The 23,114-nt window shown below is 39.3% G+C and overlaps 1 pseudogene; it reads right to left on the bottom strand.

The window, feature by feature from the left end:
* Positions 1-660: 660 nt before the first annotated feature.
* The window catches only part of LOC116788435, a 31,062-nt pseudogene continuing 8,608 nt past the window's right edge, over positions 661-23,114 (bottom strand).

Here is a 23,114-nt window from a genome sequence, read left to right on the forward strand (position 1 = left end):
GATTAGGCACTTACGCCTGCATTAGAAGAGCTGATCCTGACTCACAGTACAGTTTGAAACAGTAATTCCAAGAGATTTTCAAAAACTAAATACTGCTGGTGTAATAAGGCTTCTACATTCAGAAGTATAGAAAATCTGAAATCTCAGATTATCTTTTATGTTTAGCTTGGCACATTATTCCTAACAAAATTTCTTACTGACACTATGGAAAATATAGTTTTCATGTTCTTTGAAGTTGTCCAAATGTATTATGTATTTTTCTGTTGCGCTAGATTTGTAATAAATTAAATATCTGTAGCTAATTTGTCTTCACTTTGCACATAACTTCTGACAGGGTAGTGAATTTTGAAAGAATTTGTACTGCTGTCCCAGATTCATGCATTTAAAAAACTTGCCAATAAACCCTGTATTTCCTAATCTTTAATTTACTGCATATACACATATATGCATGAAAAAAAAGTTCACCAGCAGTGAAATGCAAGATAAATAAAGCACAAGACTAATCATTATTTTGTTTGATTGGTTTATCTAGAATTGCCATGTGGTAGAGAGAAACCGTAAGTTTCCGAAGTTTATTGTGCTCATTCACAGACAGGTCTTGATTCTTTTGCAAGAAGAAAAAAAATCATGCAGATATTTTTCTGGAACTCAGGAGAGTGTTTATTTTTTGCGCTGTCGTTTCTGCTCTATGGCTGAATTCAAAGCCTGAAGGATCAGGTGTTGGTTGTTCAGAATATTGTAGCTGGTCAGTTCTATCAGCTTGTCAAACTCCTCCCCTGTATAGGTAAAGCTGTTTAAGCAGTATGGGGAAAAAATGGTAGAAACATCGACGTTGCCCTGCGCCATCTCAGCAGGGCTGCGCTCCACACCTAACAAATAAAGAAAGGTTGTCAGTGGGGTAGAGATTTGGGCCCACCTCCCACTTTCCAGGTGGAGCACAAGTTACTCTTCGCTGCCTTGACAGTTGCATTTCTCTCCCATGGGAAGGACAGCAGGGGAGGGATCCATCCCAACACAGCCAAAGGGCAGGCAGGTGGTGGGAGGACCATCTCTGTCCCATTGCTTACCTGGCTCTTTGTATTTTCTGAAGGAGTCATTCACCAGTGGGAAGAACACCACTGTCGGTGCCTCTGGGGTCTCTGTGTCTTCAAAGATGTAGCACTCCTTTAGATTTTTCTTTTCTTCTTCACTCATGTGGATTTTGGGAAATGGGATTCCCTGTTTTTGGAAGTACTTGGAGGCTTCTTCCAAAGGCTGAATTCAGAAAAAAAAAAAAGAAAAGGTCAGAAATTCTGCCACACCCCACCACTTTTCCTAGTGCACAATGCATCCATCAAAAGAGCTTCAAAAAGATATGGGAGCAGGGTTTGCTGTCAATATTTCTTCTGTCCTTGTCTCTTACGTGAGATATTAAGTACCAGTTATTAACAGAACAACAGTTCAAGGCTCAGCCTCCAACTTGCACTCCTGATGGTTGTTCTACCTCACGCTCCTCAACAGCCTTAACCTACAACATAGGTAAGATGTTCAAGGCTGTGGGAAGGGTGGCCTGGAAGCTTAGGACACAGAAACACACCTCTCTTGGAGAAAATCCTAAAATGAGTAGAATGGACAGGAATCTGAAACAGCATGGTTTTTAAATGCAGATTCAGAGAAATACAAACACTTTTTTGACTCAGTATGAAATATTTAAAAGCCTCTAACTGTCTTAGATGCCTTAGGATGGTTGTGAAAAGTGATGTAAGCAAAGAGTGATCTGGGAGCAAATACCATCTAAACTGAAATGTTAATCTTGCAGTAATTTTTGAAAATAGGATTTTTGTTTCTGAGTCTGGTTGGCATGTACGAAAATTTTAATCTTCAAGAACTTCTGTCTTATCCATATCTAGTAACAGGAATTATATATCAGATTATTAGCTGGTATTTGAAACAACAGATATGGTGTCAAAGGACAATTCTTTTCCATAATTTAGAATAACAACAAAAAAATCAGTTACTGTTCTAAGGACAACTGGACAAATTACTTCTAATTATACTGCATGTGGGTAACTTTAGATGGATATCACAAGACAACCAAAATGAGTTAATCAGTGGTGGTACCAGTACCAGATAAGCACTCTATGTGAAGTTTTGTCTTGATAGCCATATCAAGATCACAGGAGCACACACGTTTAGGAGATAGCACTTAGCTATTAGAGGGTTAATTCAAATGAAATATTTGGAAGAACTGATACCACTTCTGTTCTCTTCAGGAGATTTTCCATGTTTTACCAGCACCACTTGAGACACCTAAGCATCTGCATAATGGAATCTGCAGACCAAGAATCCTTCTCTCCCATCACTTTATTCTACATAAATTATTCTGAATCCTCAGAACTTAAGAAGGGCTAAGAGGACTAAAAGGCAGCAGTCATTATAAAAAAAATAGAGTGGTCATCGCACCAATGTCTGTGATCCAGAAGAATAGTTTAAGTGCAGGACAACATCCACTTTCCTCTCCGACCTCATGAGTGGTGGATAGCTAATATCGATGTATCCTGCTGTGTCTGCCAGGCACATGAACTCTGCTGTTTCTGTCAGCTGGTTGGGGAAATGCTCTAGTACAGTATCTAAAAGGAAATATTTTTTACAATCAGTGATTCACTGAAGAAGTAATATCTCTGTTGTTTGACTATAAGGGAGGAAAAATGACTCTTGACTCCCCATTACATTTTCTTTCCAAGATCCTGGCACACTACAGAAGCTCAAACTTGACACAGAAAAGAGAGACCTGTTCAAGGTAAAAAGACAAGGGTCTTTCAGTTCTCTTGTTGCTCTTTTTTACTCCGATGAGCAGTAATTTCCTTTCCTGGAATCAAGGGAATTCCTGAAGCTGATTTGGCCGGATGAAATTTAAATAGTTATCTTGAAATATTTTTTTTTAAATGTTCATCCTCTACCTTCCCTGATGAAGACACCAACCATTTAAGAAGGTAATAAATAATATTCAGGGGTGTTTACCTTTCCACATACAGAAGTTTTTGCTTTGAAGGTATGCATTGTGCACTTGGAACCCCTTCAGGAAGTTGTAGAACTTTGAAAAAATCACCCGCTCTGTCAGTAGCCGACGAATAATGCCCACGATGCCACATTCAGGGGTCACTAAGTAAGTCTCCAACTCATGGCTCCCATCTGGTGGAGAGGGTTCATCTTCTGAAGGGTAGAGAAGATGAACAAGTTTGTTGTTTTGATACAGTTCTTTGCAATACTTAAAATATCAGAAGGCATTTAATACTTGCTAGAGAAAAGAAGATCCTAATAAGACATGGCAACATACAATTAAATAAATGTAAAGTAGGAACAACAAGGAAATCAATCTTCAGTAAAGCATATTCCATGAAAAACAGAGTCAAAGTGGCAACAAACTTGCTAAAGCTAGAAAAAGTGATCTACTGTTTGACAGAACCCATGGGCTGATAACCTGCGTGAAGCTCAGGGTAGGCTGAGAAACTGGACCATTTCTTTCAAAATTGATACAAACTGACTTTGCAAAAAGCAAAAAGTGTCAGGAGACTTAGACATCCAGAAAAGAGCATAGAAAATGGTTGTGCGAAATGGCACCTTATCAGATTGGGAAAAAGGGACTTTCTATCACAGGCATTTATTGAACTCAGGATTCTGCAACACTTCCATGGAGAAACTGATGAAAAGTCCGTAAACCAAACTCACTAACCACATCTGAACAAAAGGACAGTCAACACCTCTAAGGAAAACACAGGTTTACAACAAGATCAAAGAAAATCGGAATGGAGCTTCACATAATTGCTATATCTAAGTCTTCAACAACAACATAAGAAAAGCGCCATCTGCTGAGGCAGACAGAGAACACAGCACTGAGATGTTTGTTAGAACACGAAGGTTCAGTGAAGGGCCCCTGGCAAAGACTGTTTATAAACTTCAATAGTTTCATATTTGCATAAATTCAGTTCAAAGGAGACTAATGAAAATAATATTGCTATGAAAGAATTCAGAGGGGAAACCTAGTTAGATGTAGCTGGCAACATGAAATCTTGGAATTTATGAGATAAAACAGAAATGTTACTAACCAACATCAACAGCCCTGTGTTGGGTACACCTCAGTGAGCGCCTTTCTGTAGGATCTGACGAATGGAAGGCATCCAAAAGATTGTAGGAAAAGACATTGCTCCACAGACCTGTCCAATGGTAGAGAACAGGGAAACTTCTTCAGAAACATTTTAATGGGAAATATCCCTAAAAAAAAAAATAACCTCTCAGCTTTGCAAGGAGTATTGGAAAGCCTCAAGGTTTTCAAATTATCACCAAAATCTGTATGAAGTTCTTTTCAGCAACTAGCATTCTGTCCTCAAAGAGGATCCTAAATAGTTTAAAACATTGTGCAATGCCTTTAGCCACTATAATTCATTACCACATACAAACTATTTTCCATCCTATAAGCAATTGTCATCAGAAAGCAAACCCATATCGTTTCTTATAAAATAAGTGTCTGGTCTACAAAGTATGTCATACACAAGTGGATACTCAGTTAAAGTTTGGAAGCTGCTCCTGGACTGCTAACAGTCAAATGGTTAGAGCACAATTTGGGACTGTCTTTAATAAAAGACATCTTCACTGTCCCTTGTAAGATTTCTCATTGCACGAGGTCTTGTGAATGAGACTTCTCTTTCTCTCCTCGTTATTCTCATCCCCATAGTGCTTCTTCCACTTTTTCTCTCCCACTTAAAAAACATAAAAATATCTCCACAGTGCAGAAATCTCCAAAAGTCTCTTGGATCTTAGAAAGTATTTCTTCCTCCACAACTCTGCCACAGGCCCTGAGAGGAAGAAGGCTGTGCTGCGCTTTGCCTTGAAAATCTCCATCAGTGAAAGCTTTGCAAAAGCCATACATTGCAAAGGATGCAATAATTTGAGTTGCACAATACAATAATTATTCATTCCATGAATTAGTAACAGATATAAAATTCCCTTTTAAACCTTGTTTGTTCATGAAGTGAGACAGGAAGCCAAGGGTCTGCTTCATAGGAAGTCCTTATAATACTAGGACTGACATAAGAAATGTTAAAAATGCAAAATTAAGAAATCACATTAGGGCTCTCTGGCTATACACTTAGAGGTTGCAACCAGAGTTGATTTGCATATAATTACTGACTAGTTTCTGTCAAGACAACCTCCTCTCTCTGCAGCTTGAGAAGCTTCTGTTCAGCCCTGCTGTGAGAAGGTAACTCCTCTGGTTTCTCCTGTCTTCTCTTGGTGTCTTTTCACTCCATAACTCTTCTGGCTCCCTCAGTCCTGGGACACTGTTTCTGCATTTTAATGTCTTTCAAGCATTGCTATCTCCCCAGAATTTTGTTATAATTACATAGCAATGTTGCCCTAATCTCTTGCACTGAATTTTCTTGGTACTTACATTTGCTGAAGTAAGAACTGTGGAGAGAGACAGTATCTTTTACTAGGCTGACAGAGTTGAAAAGAGCAGACAAGCTCTCATACACCCCAAGCATTCTTCTGGAAACCTGAGGGACCTGTATCCCATAAGCTCATCCAGTCTTTCCAGCTCTAGCCACTGCTCTTATGAAAGGTCTTTTCTCTTTCTGCAAATGACACACCTTGCTTTTATCCTTAAACAATCATGCTATCACTAATAGTACATTTTAATCATAACCCAAGAGGGCATTGCATGTGGTATCGCTAGATGGCAACATTGCTTTAACTCTCCACCTTATCCTTTTTAAAGATACACCTGTGGCTATGGGGTCACCTGCCTCAGGTGCTAAGGTTGAGAAGAAAGCTCTGCTCAGGTTGGATGTGTTGGGTGTGCTTGCTATCTGGACACCTCAGGTATGAGTACACTACTCCACTGTTATTGAGAAACTGCAATGGATGAACACCAAATAAGGAATACTACCTGGTGTTGCTGATTGCATGGATTTTTCACTTTATAAGTAAACCATTTCTTGCCAGTATCTTTGCTGTTCTGTTGGGTGATGTGCTCATTTACATGTAAAATATCTGTTGTTAAGGGTTTAAGAGTAGACAGACTTGTCTACAGACAACTGCACCCCAGAGAACGAATGTACAAAGGGGGGTAGTAAAGATTTCCAGTATTAGCTAAAATTAAAAGAAGAATTCCCTAAAAGCCTCAAAGCTGTTTTTCATACATTGCTGGATGCTACTTACTTTACTGAAATAAGAATGATAAAACTCACTGATTTATCATGATAGAAAAATTGCAAAGGATTTAGACTACTATTAAACTTGAAAAAATATCAGTAGCAGTTCAGAAAACTACTAAAATTTGCCATATTTTATAATAAACTCAGCAACAACCTTGCTTTTTGTTATAAGATCATACCATTCATAGCCAAAAATGATTTTAAGATTACAGTTTCAAATACAAAGGTTTTTGTGGAACTCTGCTGCTGGCTGGTTCAAAACGAGCCTAACCTTTTCAAGCAGCCCTGAAGCTTCAGGGCATGACGGTCACTGTTCAAGACAAAAGCAACAGTGAACAATGTGATTTGAAATTTCCTCTAAGTATTTTTTAGCTCATCTCCAGTGTTTAAGGAATTCAGTCAGAGGTGAGAACAACAGGGTGTACAATTGGTTTCAGTCCTGCACGATGCCAGGAGCTGGTTGCAATATGCAGGGGTTGCATTATTTTAAAAATAGAGGACATTTTTATGCAATTCAAATTTTTTGCAATGGAGCACATCACCTTTCATGAAACAAATGCGGGATTCTGGGAGCTTCTTCATAAGGCGACCCATGAAGAACTCACTGCCAAAATCCTCTGCACGAATGAAGGCACCATATTTAAGAACCCGACCTCATAAGGGGTGAACTCCACCCATTCTGCAGAGACATGAAACAAGCTTTAAAATCTCATTCCTATCTCTACTTCCCTGCAGGAAGGGCTCTGAAATGGTAAAAAAGCAGCTGCAGGACAAACCCTATTGTCAAGGCAACCACAGCCTGGCCCTCCTCAGGGTAAGGGGGTATCGTTCAACTGGTTTCAGCTGCTCACTCAGTAATCTTTCCCAATCTTTTTCATTCAGAATTTTCCAATGACCATCTCCACAAAGAACATAAGTGAAGTTTATACCAAAAGGGGTCAGCCTGTTACCCCACATGTGGAGCTAAGGTCTGTAAGTACCTTGGGCTGTCCTTAAACACCTCCCAAGATTCTCATGCCCCCTAGAAGATAATTCCTCCCAGAGCCTAGACACAAAGTTTAGAAAATTGAAAAAGAAGTTAAGGAGGAAAAGAAACTGTTTATAAAAACTATGGTTCAGCAGTACAAGAGGTTGCAGCACATGCAGTAACCGACAATGCAGATCATTTAAACACCGAACGAGCCCAGGTTTGCCATCACCTTTGAACTCTGAAAGGCTGTAGTCTTCCTTGATGTTGAGGATCATGTAGATAGGTATGGGATTTGACCCTGATTCAATGCCTGTCGCTCATCTGAGAGTTTGTGGTTATTTTTCTGTAAATTGATGAGAGATAAAGGGCAAAATCAAGGGACCTTTGTGTCATCGTCTATGGGCTTGCAAGATTACTGTAAAATAAGTATCTGTTTCCCTCTTAATTTCCTTATCCTCTATACTCATTTTGTGTCCAAACATTTTTTAACCAGGGAGCGATCTAAACTTTTACACATCCACATCAGCTTATTTAATTTCAGGTAGAGCTGTAGGACACTTTTTGAAAAAATGGTCTCCTGTTCTTCCCAGTAAATACATCCATTTTACATGGATATTTAAGTTTTCACCAAGGAGGAACAGAGGAAAAGAACCAAGTACGAACTCTGCATTTCTCCTACTTGTAGAAGGAGACACAGGTTTTCTACCCTACAAAATACCCTTTCAGCTGCTAATTATGCGTTCAGAGATATGTGGAGAAAAAACTCTCAGCAAATTTACAGATTACACTAAGTAGGTTGGGAGTGTGTGATCAGCTGGAAGGTAGAAGGCTCTAGAGGGGATCTGGAACAGGCTGGATCAGGGGTCCAAGGCCAATTGTATGAGATTCAACAAGGTGAAGGGCCGGGTCCTGCAACTGGGTCACTAAGCAACCCCCATGCAGCCCCTACAGGTTGGGGCAAGAGTGGCTGGAAAGCTGCCCAGCAGAAAAAGGACCTGGGGGTGCTTTTGACAGCTGGCTGAACACAAGCCAGCAGTGTGCCCAGGTGGCAAGAAGGCCCATGGCATCCTGGTCTGTATCAGAAATAGTGTGGCCAGCAGGACCAGGGCATGTGATTTTCCCCCCCTGTACTCAGCACTTGTGAGGCTGCACCTTGAGCACTATACTTAGTTTTGGGGTTTCTCACTACAAGAAAGACACTGAGGTGCTGGAGCACTCCAGAGACGGGCAATAAGGATCGTGAAGGGTCTAGATAAAAAGTCTTATAAGGAGTGGCTGTTTAGCCTGAAGAAAAGGAGGCTCAGAGGAGACCTTATCACTCTCTACACTGCCTGAAATGAAGTTGTAGACAACTGGAGGTTGGTTTCTTCTTCTAATAACAAGTGATAAGACAAGAGGAATGGACTCTAAGTTTTGCTGAGAAAGGTTTAGATTGGATATTAGGAAAAATTTCTTCACTGGAAGGCTGGAACAGGTTCCCCAGGGAAGTGATGGAATCACCATCTGTGAAAGTGTTCAAAACGTATGTACATGTCCCACCTGGGGACACAGTTGAGCAGTGAACATGACAGTGATAGGATAATGGTTGGTCTTGATGTTCTCAGAGGTCTTTTCCAACCTCAACAATTCTAAAACCCCTTTGTTATTCCACAGAAATCATCTGCTGGATAATGCTGCATGCTCTCAGCATCTGTCCCTGGAACTTCATATTCTATACAACAGTATTCACTGTTAGGGAAAACGCTACCCCATCGCTTAATGCTTTTTCCAGAAGAAGCCCCCAGAAATCAACACTAGAGATCTGGTAACCCTCTTGCTTCCGTAGTTTTAGCTCCTTGGCATAGTATTTCAAGCTTTCCAGGGAAAAGCAGCTTAGCTTGCATTTGGTCATATGTCTGCGGACTTCACCAATCGGTCTGGATAGATCCTTATGTGACCACTCAGCACTCTGATATAAATGTGACAAAGTCCTGCAGAAAAGAAAGGAAGTACATTGTCATATGCTTGTGACCCATTCCACTTTTTAGACTTAGATTTAAGGTCCACATCAAATGAAATCGCTGAGATTCATTAAAAACACCTTTTGGGCTCAGTTTGTTATTGAAAAGAAAAGATTTTTTGAGTTAGAGGACTCTCCCAAATCACTGGTGAAACCTGAGGACTTGCAAAAAACCCTCCTTGCTATTAAGGTTTATGCACAAGGCTGTGATTTGCACCAGAGTGACTCAGCAGGAAAGATCCTAGAGCTGAAACAAAAAGTCAAGGAAATTGTTGTTACCTGGAAGCAGTGCCTACACTGGCTCAGGCAATGTGCTCCTAATGCAGCAATGAAAAAAGCTTGAGATTGAACCAGTACACCCTTCTTTACCAAAATGAAGAGGATAATAACTTACACAGCAGGCTACAGAAGTGATGAAGATGTCTATGCTCAGGATCTCCTTACCATGTTGAACCAGATGACCCAGTGATGTATGAAATAGCATCCAAGAGACCCAGCTTTTGAAGACCCAACAGGTTGCCTAGCAGAGATGTCAGTGCCCGGGCACCACCTCCTGTTGTCATGACTGCTACAACTGGTACCTGTTTAAACATCAACACAGCAGTGGTAAGCAACACCTTTTTTACCAGCACATGTGGTTAGAGCTGAGTAAATTGTAACCTTTCAGTCCCACAAGAAATTCCAACATTTCACCATTTCCCCAAGTTGGGGGTAAAAAGATGAAAATTGGGTATTTTGCACAGAAAAAAAATGTAAATAGCTGATTTTGAGGATTTTGATTAAAATCAATAATTTTTTTTCTAAATTGTTGCATGCTGGCTTACCAAAACAGCTCAAAACTTATGGTTTCCAGGCATCTCAGTATTAGACTGAATTTTCCTTAGCAAAATATCATAACAGGAGAGCTGTATCTTGAGAACAAGCAGAGCTCATCCTCTCTTGTAAGTAAAATATAACGGCTAGATTACATTTCCTATAAGGTACCTAGAGTATATAATTGCAGTGATGAAGCCTAATTGCATGGAAATCTCAATTGTGTAACAGGAAGACAAATTCCTCCAAGGAACCCACTGAGAGAAGATGAGCCAACTGACATTTCCTACACACATTTCCAGGCAATTGCATCAAAGAAATGCTCAACTGTTTCCTGATTCAAATCGAATATTTCAGGTCAAAGCAAAGAATTTTTATTTGGGTTTATCTGACTATAAGGAAATATTCTCTTGCTGGAAAATCTGGAATTAGTAGTTAGAACTACTTCCTCCTAAAAAATTCTTATACTTAGGAAACTGGTTTTTTCCACTGAAATTAGTGTGTCAGTGAGAAACAATATGATCAGTTTGTGAACAGGGGCATCATCTATGGTGTCCAAAGTGACGCTGTCATGCATTGCCTAACATGTCTTTGGTCTACCTGTCCTGGACAAAGGGAAAAACACAGATGAAAGAAAAGGAGTCTCAAAATGAAAATTTCTTTTTTCTGAAGTTCCTGATCACAGATCGTGTTCCTGCCCTAAAGCTCCACCATCCCCATGCCAGCATGGGCCAAAATAATACAAACAGTGACTCAGACAAGCAGATCAGAGAAAAATGTCGTGTGCTGTTTGAGGAACTACAGCTGAGATGATGATCAAGAGAAGAGAGTCTGTGATAAGAAACCTCATCAGCCAGTGTTATGCATCACTTTAACTGTTAAATTTTCTCCCTCCAAAAGTCCGATAATATAAAATACCTTATGTGGCCTTGGTGAGTGAATGGTCAGCTAAAAGAGTAGGACTATTCAGGTCTATAATTCAGGTGAAAAATAAATAAAGAAAAAAAAAAGCCAAAAAATGCTGATTTATGGCATTCTATTTTCTGGATAAATACGTACTAAAGGGTTTGATACTACCTTGGCTCTCACATTGCTTCATTTAAACATTTCTCAATGCTTTATGTGGGGCAGTGAATGTATCAGGGATAGTTAAGGAATAATATGTGAATGGCTACAAGAATAACACATTCTTGTTACACAGCATGTTACAGTCCCTATGGTCCTCCCCATACCTCATGATCTTGAAGGTCTTGCTCTAAATGAAGTGTTTTTTTCAGAGCAGAAGCCACAAACTTCTTCCTTTTCTGTAGGAAATTTTTCTCTTCCTTGCACAGATCGAACTCCAAACGAACATCTAAGTTTCGTGACCTCAAACAAAGTCCAGAGTTGAATAGGGTGTGATCACTAAAAATTAATGTCTGTACCCATGCTTACAAGTCATGACTGTATTACTAGGCTTAGAAAAGCTGCTACTGTGGCCCAACAAAAGATATCACAGATAGTATAAACAAGGTAGAGACAAGGCTGAGAAAGTGTAAAAAGTAGCAAAATCTTACAGAAAGCAACAGAAGTGTTCTTTCTTACTACACTGATTTTCAAGAAGTATCTAACATAAATACTGCAATTCATATATGGATACTGTAAACAGTGGAATATTTAGAATTTGTTGCCTTGGGAACTCCAGATTTTATAAAACAAATACTCTGGATTTTTTACAAGTAAGGAAAGTGAAGTATAAACATGTTTTTCTAAACTCATAGCTCTACAGATTTTGCAGGTAGAAAACATTATTCTCCCCAATCAAACTGAACTTCTCTATAGTAGCATAACAGGAAAATTCACCCGGCACAGTTAACCACCTTCTGGACATGGGTAATAAACTTGGGTAAGTAGGTAAAAATAATCATTGACTGAATACTTTCTCCCTTAGTTAGAGAAAAGGTAATAAGGCAAAAACTGTGCAATGTCTTTTTTTCACAACCACAAAACCCAAAGGCAAAATTTCTACCATCATTTGATTTCATATGTAAATTGTTTCATCCTAGGAAAAAGTAAAACCACAATATAAGCACTGGACGTTATTTTATGTTCTTTCCTTTCAGTCAACTCTGAAGTCCTTCCCTTTTCTAAAGCCGTGTTGAGCCACAAAGTCATAACAATCAGAAAATCCATCTAATTTTAAAACTCCTCTAAATCCACTCCATTTTATTATATTGTTTTTACTAAAGATAAAAAGAGTAATCTACAGTAAAAACCATAAAAACCAACACCAGCTCTGCCAATGTGTTCCATTCTGTGTCACCATTTGCACTTGTTCTGATCTGCATTAGTCCCCCAGCTAGTCACAGAAATCCCTCTGTCAAATATCTGGCTGGGATTTTTGGTTCTACTTGGTTCTTATGAAAATGTACAGGTCCATAATCCTCTCTGTTAGGAATCTAAGGGCACTTGTAGCTATGTATCTAGACCCCTACTTCACACTGATCTAATTAACTCATGCCTATTAATCTTTGGTCCATAACTTCACATTTATTCTAAGAAGTGGGTATCAATCACCTTTGCTACTGCCACTTTCTCATTGAATGGAAGTGAATCCAGAGGAATAGTGAGGGATGCATGGCAGTCTTTTTTCTTTTCACCTGAAGTACACTGAAAAATAAATTATGATGTAGAAAAATATTTAATGTACACACCATAAAAAATGTACTGTCTCCAACTTTTTATATGAGTTCTTCATTCAGTTTTCAAGTTAGTATCTAATATTTAGATGTCTCAGGGGTTACAGCGCTCTTCCAGAGCTGAATGTCATGAAACATGGCTCTTAATTAAAAATACATCTTTCCATTTGCCTCAGTTGAGTGTAGAAAACCATGAATTTACTGTGCTTACTCAAGCTAATCATATACCGAGTAGAAAGGAGGCTTCTCTGCCAGAGCCATGTGCAGCTCTGACAGGTTGTACTTGATGTAATGGAAGTCCAGGGGCTTCACGGTTGCCAGAAAGAGCCCAGAGATAGCGTCTGGCTCTCTTCGTAGGAACCCTTCACTGAAAACAAGAATTCTTTTTCTAAAAAAAAACATGAAAAGCATACAGGGAATTAATTACTATGATCCTAGAAACAGAACTTAAGTGGTCATTCAGAAGTTGTCATTTTATATATTATATATATATATATATATATATATGTATATATATACATATACACCCTTCAACAATGCTTAAAAGCCTCCAACTATTTATCCATCAAAGGAACATTGCAAGAAGAAGGAGGAGAAGAAAACAGACAAACAAACAAAACAAAACATAAAACATGAAAGAGTTTATAGACCAGCAGTAACTGTTAAACCTGAGACGTACAGGCAATTGGGCAAAAGTAACTTGAGACAGAATACATATTTACTGCTATTTTACAGCACCTCTAAGATTCATTGTCTCTCTAATCATTCCCTTTAATTTCAAAGTCCAGTTTTTATAATTAGTTAGCACAGACACGCTGTAATTGTTGTATCTGCGAACCTGTCTATAGACCCCTAATCATCCAGTTCTTGTGCTCCATTTTAAGAACAAAGTAGGAAAATTACTGGATAAGAAAATTAAAAAAAAAATAATAATTTTTCAGTTTTTTGTTTCTAGTTTGAAGCCTAACCTGAAGTTTCTTTCTTCGTCCATCTGTTGTCCACCAGGACTTGCAAGCAGGAAATTTCACGAGCCTGTAGCAGGAATGAACAATGAGATAATTAAGTATATAAACATGTCATCTCTTACTCACTTCACTGCTACCTGCCTTTGGTCACCTGGCTCCCTGGAGTCTGGAAAACTGTTCACCCTGTGTTTGTTAGCTGATGAAAGAAAGACTTTGGCACTCTGAAATGCATCAAGTTTCAGCTGAACGAAAAATTGTGTGGTGCTTCATTCATCCAAGCACCATCCCAAGGACGGGAAGAGAGGGAAAATAACAGGAGAGGGAATAGGAATGTACTGAGGCCTCCCAAGGGTAAACTGATGGGTTGGCCAAATTACAGGCTGTCCTTGCAGCCCTGCTTTGTTGAAGCTGGACAGCCAAGTACTATATCCTTTAAATAGTGAGTTAGGGGCAGCTGAGGAAGCAACTTCCATATCATCCATGGAAGCTGGGTAAACAGATGGCCATGAGGGAGTCACAAAGGAAGTCCCCAGAAGGAATAACACAGAGCAGTAAGTCACTGAAAGAGCATTTCAGGCTTTGTAAAGAGGCTTGATATCACTGTGGGGGTGAAACATCTCTGGTATCACAAATGACTGTGTACATTCTTTCCTAATATATCCTTTCACAGGGAGCAGCACAACAGGATGGATGCCTGTCTGACCCCCATCTCCTCCCCTTCAGCCTTGCCTGCAGAGAGGTGTTGGGACACCTGCCGATTCACCACATCCCATCACTATTATGAAACAAAGATAGAAAAGCAATAGTTTTAAATTACCACTAATACACCATTAGTGACAAGCTTTTCAGGAGGGACTGGACTGAAAGAAAAAAGAATGCAATTAGAACTAATACGACCTAAATACATCTTACATGAACACCAAAGATAATACATTCCTTAAAGTTCTTCTTGGCCAGCATAGTCTCAAACATGTCACTGATTTTTAATTTTGGGAGACATCTGAAATGTGTATCTTATTTTTAAGTGACTGAACTTCTCATTACCATTCGTTCTCCTCTTCTTCTCATCTCCTCCTTTCTCCCTCTTCCAGAAAATAATGGGATAATTACTAACCAGGATGATTCTTTGGTAATAAGGAACACAGATTTTTAGCCAATATGCAACTAACTTGATCAATACCAACTGTTACTTACTGTGATGTCTAAGCATTTAAACTATATTACACTAAATGTTAACGTGTGTTTGACTGCTTGCAAAGGACAGTTTTTTTTGGTCCATATGGATTTTACTCACTGCTCTCCGATGTAAACTCAACCTCTAGCGTCTCCTGTTCTGTAAAAGCAATTATTATAAGCATTTGAATTAATTTTCTTTCTCACTAGCTGGTTGTCAATGATTATTCTGGCTCTTGAAACAGTTTCTTCAATCAAATCAAATTTTCCTGCAGCTCTAGGGTATACTAAGATGAGTGAAAGCAATCGAGTTAAAGTGATTTTGAAAAGTGTTCTCCCTCCTGTGTTAACCATCAATCCCAGGCCAACTGCTCTTTTCCATTTGGTGGTGAGGTAGAATAAAATGGCAGACAGTCCTAAACCTGCAATAGTGTTGGCTTAAAAATGTATAAAGCCTAGGGTTTTTCTATGTAATGTTATCAAAGACTGATACTGTTGTATAGAAGAGGGTATCTTAATTCTCTGATCAAAAGAACTCCTATAACACGGACAATACTTGCCAGTCACCAGACGTTAAGGTAACAATCTTCTGAAATCACTGTAGAGTTGAATACCCATACATACCCTATAAGAAAAGTCAGTGAAAGCAGCAATCTATAGTTATATCTAAATGGAATACCGTTCTCGTGTTAAAGTCATCACGTATGTGTTCGGCAGCACTGAATAATGAGATAGTGTGAGCAATTGGCCCCACAGATTTAGCACCTCAGTATGGATATCTGTGTTATATTCAGGTATACAAAAGAATTACAGGGCAGGGTATCAGTTTAAGTGAATACATCTGTTGCCAGAATATGACCAAACTCCAAGTGCTGGTTGCAAGGAAAAAAAATTCTAACAGAGGAATTTTGTTGAAGTGATGAAGTTTATATTTCCAATGAACCTATGTGAGCAATGGAGTCAAGAAAGAGGAGGGAAGAGGGAACTCTGGTGTCAGAAAAAAAGCTGCTTAAGATTGAGGAGCTAGTAAAAGCCTTCGGGGTTATGTTCAAGGTAGGGCAAACTTTGTCTACTTTACTGAGTAAGGTTCGAAAGGTACTTTCAGGATGTATGAAGTGCAAACCAATAGGAAATAAATCCTCCCACCTACAATTGCTTCAAAATCTTAGAGGTATATCAAAAATGTATTTCCTTCCGTGTCCAAGGCAGTTTATCCCTCACCTTGGATTCAGCGAAAAGTCAAGAGAACAGTTCTCCAAGTTGGATTTTAGCAATATCAAAGAGAACAGTGAAGAGGAGGTCATCTTTAGTGGCTGCATTTTCATCATAGACTTTCATCTCAAGAATATTCTGCAAATAGAGGCACAGAATTAGGATCTTAATTTGAGACCTTAGAGAGGCTAGGTGATGTGCTCAGCATGTTAGGGAACAGAGAAAGGATGGGGACAGTGAGAGATCACGTGCAATTTTTACATCCACACAAAGAAAAATATTCTGAACTTAAGACAGAGTTGGGTTTGTTCTGATTTCCCCTGCAGAGTAATTTAAATGACAAAGGCTAGTAGAATCACTGAATATTGAGCTTCCATATTGAAAAACTGTTTGGCCTCTAATTTGGTTTGAAGTCACCACTTACCCTGAACTGTAGAAACCAGCCAGCAGTCAAGACTTTATTGCTATGGGTGGAACAAAAAAAAATCCATGGATATAAGCAACAATTAGAATTTCTTAAGGATGTACCATATAGCTACTGCATAATTGCTAATTTTATCCTGTAAATTATTAAACAGATTAAACATGCAGATAATTATCATGGAATCTACGGAAACTGATTATTTTTGTTAAATTACACAAATCCCACTTTATAATCTCTCCTCTCCCCCCACTGTCATCTGCCTCTTTGGATGGACAGGAGAGGGTAACAACCACCCCTGTGCCTATTAGTATCTGGACATGGGCTGGCTCAGAATGCCTCCCAGAGCACTGAGCAAATGAACATTAATTGTGTTTTCCCAGTGGGGCAATAATTGAGACCTCTCTCATATTTCAGCAGCTCCTTTTCATATAATTACAGGAGTGCGTATCTCAGATTCTTTTTATGCACCAGATTTAACTGAAACTTGCTAAGAGGTTTGATGCTATTAAAGACAAAGGTAGACACATGATCTTATACACAACACATACATAAAAGAGTGGCATGTGAACTCTGTTGCTTAGAAGTTCATAATGTATCACAGAAAGGTCTACACTGAAATCTAAATAAGTGATTGAATAGACAAATATACTGAAGGAAGACACTCCAGAACTCAAGTATTCAATTTTTACTTCTATCATTCTGTAAGAAATTTTGACATCTATCATTCTATAAGAAACCAGCAAGTGAGAGATGGCAAGTGACCTTGAGTTTGCAGTTTACTGTCAGAAGGCAGAAAGGCTGTTGACCTTTAAGGCCACATATGTAAATGCATCACGCTGTGCCTCAGCTAGAAAAACAACTTTATTTGGGACTGACAGAGTCAGTCCTGCCCACCACAAAATACTAACAAGAGGCAGAGTGAAGCAGTCACTGCAACTTAGTTTACAGGCCAGCCATAAATAGCCTGCAAAGGATTATGGAAGGTGACGGAGGGGTTATGCTTTAAAGCAATACTTTACAGCTAGTAGAACAGGTTTGCACTAAAGAGCAGACCAGTTTTCATAGCTGTGATATTGCAATAGACAATCCATACTTGACTAAAATGACTGACTTATTTTCTTAATGACCAACTGATTTGAGTCCCTCAGTTACTCCCAGCTAGCCAGGAGGGACATGGTAGGGTGCTGGATGGCTAAGGGGGATCTCCCTCTGCACCACTGCGATGCTGTGTGGGAAGCAGCCAAGGGATCTGGGCAGTTCACTGTTTCTTCTGCTCCTGACAGAGCATCACTGGGAGCCAGGCAATGGGCAGAGCCAGCTGGCAGGGCTGTGTGCCACAAACTCTGGAAAGGGTTATCCTCCTGGAGCATCATGCGCACAGCACAAGCCTCAGAAGCCCTTTCTAGCTGACTGTCAGACATTCATCAAAACAGATGCCCTTCAGTAAACACCGCTGTTCCTGCTGAGAACCAGCAGAACATACACAAACCAGTTTTTCTCTTCCACAGTGGTAGTGTATTATGTAGTTTTACCGAACTCTGGCTACCGTGATTTGGGAAGTTGAATACCTTAACAAAACACAAGACAGGAAAGGAGAAAATAACCAGATTAGCAGACTCTGGTTCTGTTCAGAGGGTAAAAAGTAGAGCAATTGCAGTGTATACAGAGAAACCTGCAAGACCCTTAACTTAGTCTGCTGAGCCCGGACAGCAGTGAGACAGCAGTGACAGATGTGCCAGAGTGCTCTGGCTATCCGAAATGCTCAGGACACATCTTGTGCAGCCTACACTAAGCCACAGCCACCACCACCACCATGCTGCTGTTGCCACACACTGAAAATTACCGGGCCTAATGTCAGATGTCTTATCTCCTGCTGCAAACTTACTGTAAAGTAAATGTAAGGTCTTCCCAAATGCTGCCCAAGGACTAGTTCAAGCAGTTTCCTGTGGCCAAGATACTTTTCTAACTCCTTTGTGTGGTAATGCAGTTTTGAAAAACCTGTCAGCCTGAGCAGGTGCTCTGGTGTAAGAGCAAGAGATCAGTGGGTGTTTGTTCCCATGCATTGTTTTTCCCTTGCCTTTCGCCTTCCTGATAAACCTGCAGCACACTGTGAAATTGTGTCTCATCAGCATTTTGAAAGGAGTTGGAATTATTTTAGGTCAGCAGGGAAAGCACTGGCTGTGTACAGATGAACAGCTATACCAAACAGGACCAGTACCATCCAACCTCTGTGAAAGCAAGTCTGAGAACATGTATCATGGGCAACTTCTGCAGTCGTAGGCAAGAGGGATTGTTCACTGGAATGTAGCAACACTTTGAGCTATTCTGAATACTCTTTTGGAGGAGTTTATCAATGTTCAAGAGAGTCAGGGGACTGGTCTGCTGATTTGGCACTTGAGAGAGTCCTAATCTACCACCAGTACTGGGAAATGAACAGTGCAGGCTGTTAAACAGAGATGGATTGGCCCAGGTATGAAGTAAGCTTGCTTTACTTCGCCTACCACTGACCTTTGTGAACTGCTAGACCCTGATGTTGAGGTTGTCTTTCTGAGAGAGTAGACAGTAGGACTTGCAAATCTTCTAAAGCTTTAACATTTATCACCATGATAAAAGTTCAGCTAGTTTTCTATACAAACTTTAACTATTTATTTTGTAACTTTTTTATTGCAAGTCATTACAAAGGAATAGGAAAAAAATACAGCCCGCTGCTTCCCCTACCAAGTTCATTCGTGTGTTTTACACTACTGAATTTACTCTGAAATTTTCACTTTTACTCTTGAAAAGCAGTGGTTAAAAAATGGGGAAAAAAAGAAGAAAAATTAAAAGTATAGAACATTGTGTGAATGGTTGTGAAATGCTGTGGTTATTTTTTTACATATCGGAAAATCAAATTGAATTTTACTGCTGCAGTCTATTCCAAATCTCCTTATCTCTATCCTTGTAGTCCCTCACATGTATTTATTTTTATTTTACCCTACATATTTATCACTGAATGACATCTCTGCCCCAAAGAAAAACAAATGCACTCAGCATCTTACTTTTACTTGGCTCTGGATCCTGAAGCAAAATGTTTCATTCCACACTGGATCTTTGCAGTTCATGATGGTTTTGGTCCGGACCGTCTCAGGGGAAGCAGTAGGCAAGGTCAGGCTTACATAGCAATCAGTCTGACTAACTGCATTGGAAAAGATATTTGTAACTAACAAATTACTATAAATATCTTAAAGCACAGCCTTATAGCACTGTATATATTTTTTTCATGGCTAGACTTTGCAAACGAAGATTTGGGAAGGGTTCTACCCACGTTTGTTGTAAGCGCGTTGGTGGCTAAAAAGGTCAATACAAGACAGACACGTCCGGTTGCAAAAGGTGCTGTATATATAAGCTGCAAAAACGAGATACTGTTTCTATTATTTTCTGACAGCTGCTTATTCAATAGCATTTACTCAATTTGTTCCCCCTGCAGGTAGGAACTCTTGTCATTATGCAAATGTAGAGAAACTACTGCAATAGAGACAACTGGTAAGAAAAACGTACACATAACTACTTAACAAACACATTACTGGTATATCCACTGTGGGTTGCAAATTAAGAGGTTTCTGTGATAGAAAAGAAAAAGGCCTACATTTTAAGATAATCTATTTAAAGGGTAAAATACTTATTTAACTTTTGAGCATTTAGACAAGAGTCTGACTTTTTTCTTTACTTTTGAGAGGGAAACAGAAGAGTTCAAGAGGGTCTGGGTACAAAGGATCTTCCCCATCTGGTCTGCTACCCCCACACAGCTGTAACCCAGCCCATGTATTGAGCTGACTGTCTCACCCAACATGTGATCACATCCCTTCACCATCAAAAAGTACATAAAAATACCAGTGCACTTTCATATTGCTGATTTAAACTCTGAGCCTTGATACTGGAGAAAATTCTAATTTCTGAGGAAGGTGGTAATGTAACAGAAAGTTGCACAGGTAGCTACAAATACGACATTAAATCTTCATAATACATGGGGAGTGCTTTGAAGTTTGGTTCCAGGAACCACTCCCAAACACAAGCTGGGCAAATAGCCTCCTGGCTGGGCAAGCACAACTATCGCAGAATCATAGAATGGCCTGGGTTGGAGGGGATTTTAAAGCTCATCTAGTTCCAACACCCTGCCTTGGTCAGGGACAACTTTCACTAGACCAGATTGCTCTACCTGCTGGGCACTGCCACAGGGTGTTGATGAGTTACCTCTTGTGGGTTGCCAGAGCTTTTGAGGGAGAGGAAGGCTGGGTGCAACTAACTTTCCTTTTCTGTATTAGCCTGGTGTATGTAGAATATTTGTTAGTGGTTAGGATTCTCTCTGTTACTTATAAGAAGGGGTTTTTAGCAAGGAGCAGTGCAAGGCATCTGCTTCTAAGAGCGTAAAAGAGTTGATGCCTCATGAACCTGTGGTAACAGAGACCCTGACAATACAGTGAAGAATGATGGGACTCACTCTCTCTACCCTGTTAGTAAGCCTTCCTAGCACACCTATTTTGAGCAAATCTGCTGTCCCTCGTAGACAATGGACATATCTTTTGTCTGCTGGACAACTGCAGCTGTTTTTAATGCCTCCAGCTCTAAAAACTTGTTGTGTATTCACAGAAACAAGTCAGATTGGGTATAACAGGCACTGTGGTACTGTGGGATACGTACTGAGAGGAAGCATGACCAATTGGGTAACCTGCTGGAGAAGGTCTCATGCATGTTGGCTGCAGTCCCAGCTCTGCTCCAGACTGCTAAGTCACTCGGGGCAATTGCTTCCACTTATATTACTTCTCTATCTGCATTTCCCCACCAAGAAAACAGTGAATTATCCTTTCCTCTTTTGTAATCTGCTTAGAACACCTGATGATTAAAAAAAAAAAAAAAATTCCTGCTATTAATATTTCCACATGACCCACAGAAAGACAGTGCCTTATCAGTAATTATATTATTCTTTCTCTACCAGTCTCTTGGCTCTCATTCCACATTTTCTTTAAACTTGTGGTGTAAACCATGTTGCAATAAATAGGTGTTGCTTAAAGCAATTTGTGCAATCAGGTTATGTATGATTTATCTTTCAAGTCTTCTGATACTGTCCAAACAAGAAACATCTTCCAGTTTTTCAGCATGCATTTGATGTCCATGGGAGGTAAGAAATTGCTTTAACATTGCAAATGCAGATGTCTCTAATTCTTGTGTGTAATATTAAGATGTTTTTAGACTTATTATTTCAATCTTAAAATGCAATATACCTGTTGGTAACAATTTATTGGTAAAGGAGGTATTAAAATATTTTCTTTAGCTCTCTCCCACACAACATTTTCTACAATTCTTCTATTGATTTTTAACATTTTAAAAAGATAATATTAACTTTGCATAGTTACTTCTTCAGATGGTGCCTGAGAAGCAGGCTATCTGTCAGTTATGCACTAATGATGTACGCGGGTTTTAGAGAATTTGTTCATTTATGGTCTGGGATATCTCTTTGTTGTACATACAGTTATGACTCCCAATTAAGAAGAAAGGTATTGGATATTGTCAGAGTATCAAAGAAGTACTACACTTGAGACTTATACTCTTGTATCTAGATAGAGCTGTGGGGTAGATCTCTGTTTTTCCTCTTATTAAGGGTGAACAGCCTTGCTAAAGATTGGACTATCTCTCAGGTTGGCTATGGGTGTATTGTGTTTAGAGAGGACAAAGGACTGAATAAAGTCCCGCAACCTGATGATCCACGTTTAACACCAACTCAGCAACTAATCACTAATTACAGATATCAGTCACACTGGGTAATGCATAACTGGCTGAACTGTCTTGAGGAAACCAGAACAACCAGGAGAGATTTTGAGGTGTATAAGAAAATCTGTTGGGATCCAATGAACAAAATGCATTTAAATGTATTTTTCACCTTCAAATAATGAAGATAAGAAGTTGCACCTTTTCCCCATCAAAGGAATACCTCAAAAAATCCTGAAACAGTTGCTGCAATAATTAAATACCTGTTATCAATCTTCATGTTATTTATTAATTCTTTGAATGTCCAAATAACAACTAACAGTGCTGTCAACACAGATCTGCTGATATTCAATTTGTGGTTAATGTTTAATGTCAAGCAAAATGTCTTTTGATCTTAAACTCAACACACAATTGTGCAACAGTAATAAGGATTAGAATAAAATATGGTCCTTATCAAGGATGATCAAAAATTCCAAGGTACAATAACTTCAAAGAAGATGTGGGAGACTGTAAGCATGGAAAAAGGCAATGGTCAGCTCAATTTCTTAAATGGTGAGAAGGTCTTACAAAGGTCAGCCCAAGGAAATTTGTAAATATGGAAGTCCTACTCAGGAATCAAAGCACATGCTTCATCATAGTTGTCTGTTTTCTGAGTGCAAACTAGAAAGTCATTCCCTGAATGGAGTCTGCTACTGCCTTTTAACTCTGCAAGCCAAATGACAGAGAAGGAGTGAAGGATCATGAATCACCATATGGACCTGTGTCCTCTCAAAGCACTGTGGTTTCACATTTCTGCCATCATCACCTACTCATTCCAGTCTCTTCTCCACCCAAGCTTCTCCTTCATTCATTTCTTTTGTCTGCACTCTTTTCAAACCTCTTTTAAAACAGGGTTTGACACTATAAAATATTATAAAACATTTTGAAAGGTGTTTCAATCACTTGCT

The sequence above is a fragment of the Chiroxiphia lanceolata genome, chromosome 6, assembly GCF_009829145.1.
Source record: "Chiroxiphia lanceolata isolate bChiLan1 chromosome 6, bChiLan1.pri, whole genome shotgun sequence".
Classification (NCBI taxonomy): domain Eukaryota; kingdom Metazoa; phylum Chordata; class Aves; order Passeriformes; family Pipridae; genus Chiroxiphia; species Chiroxiphia lanceolata.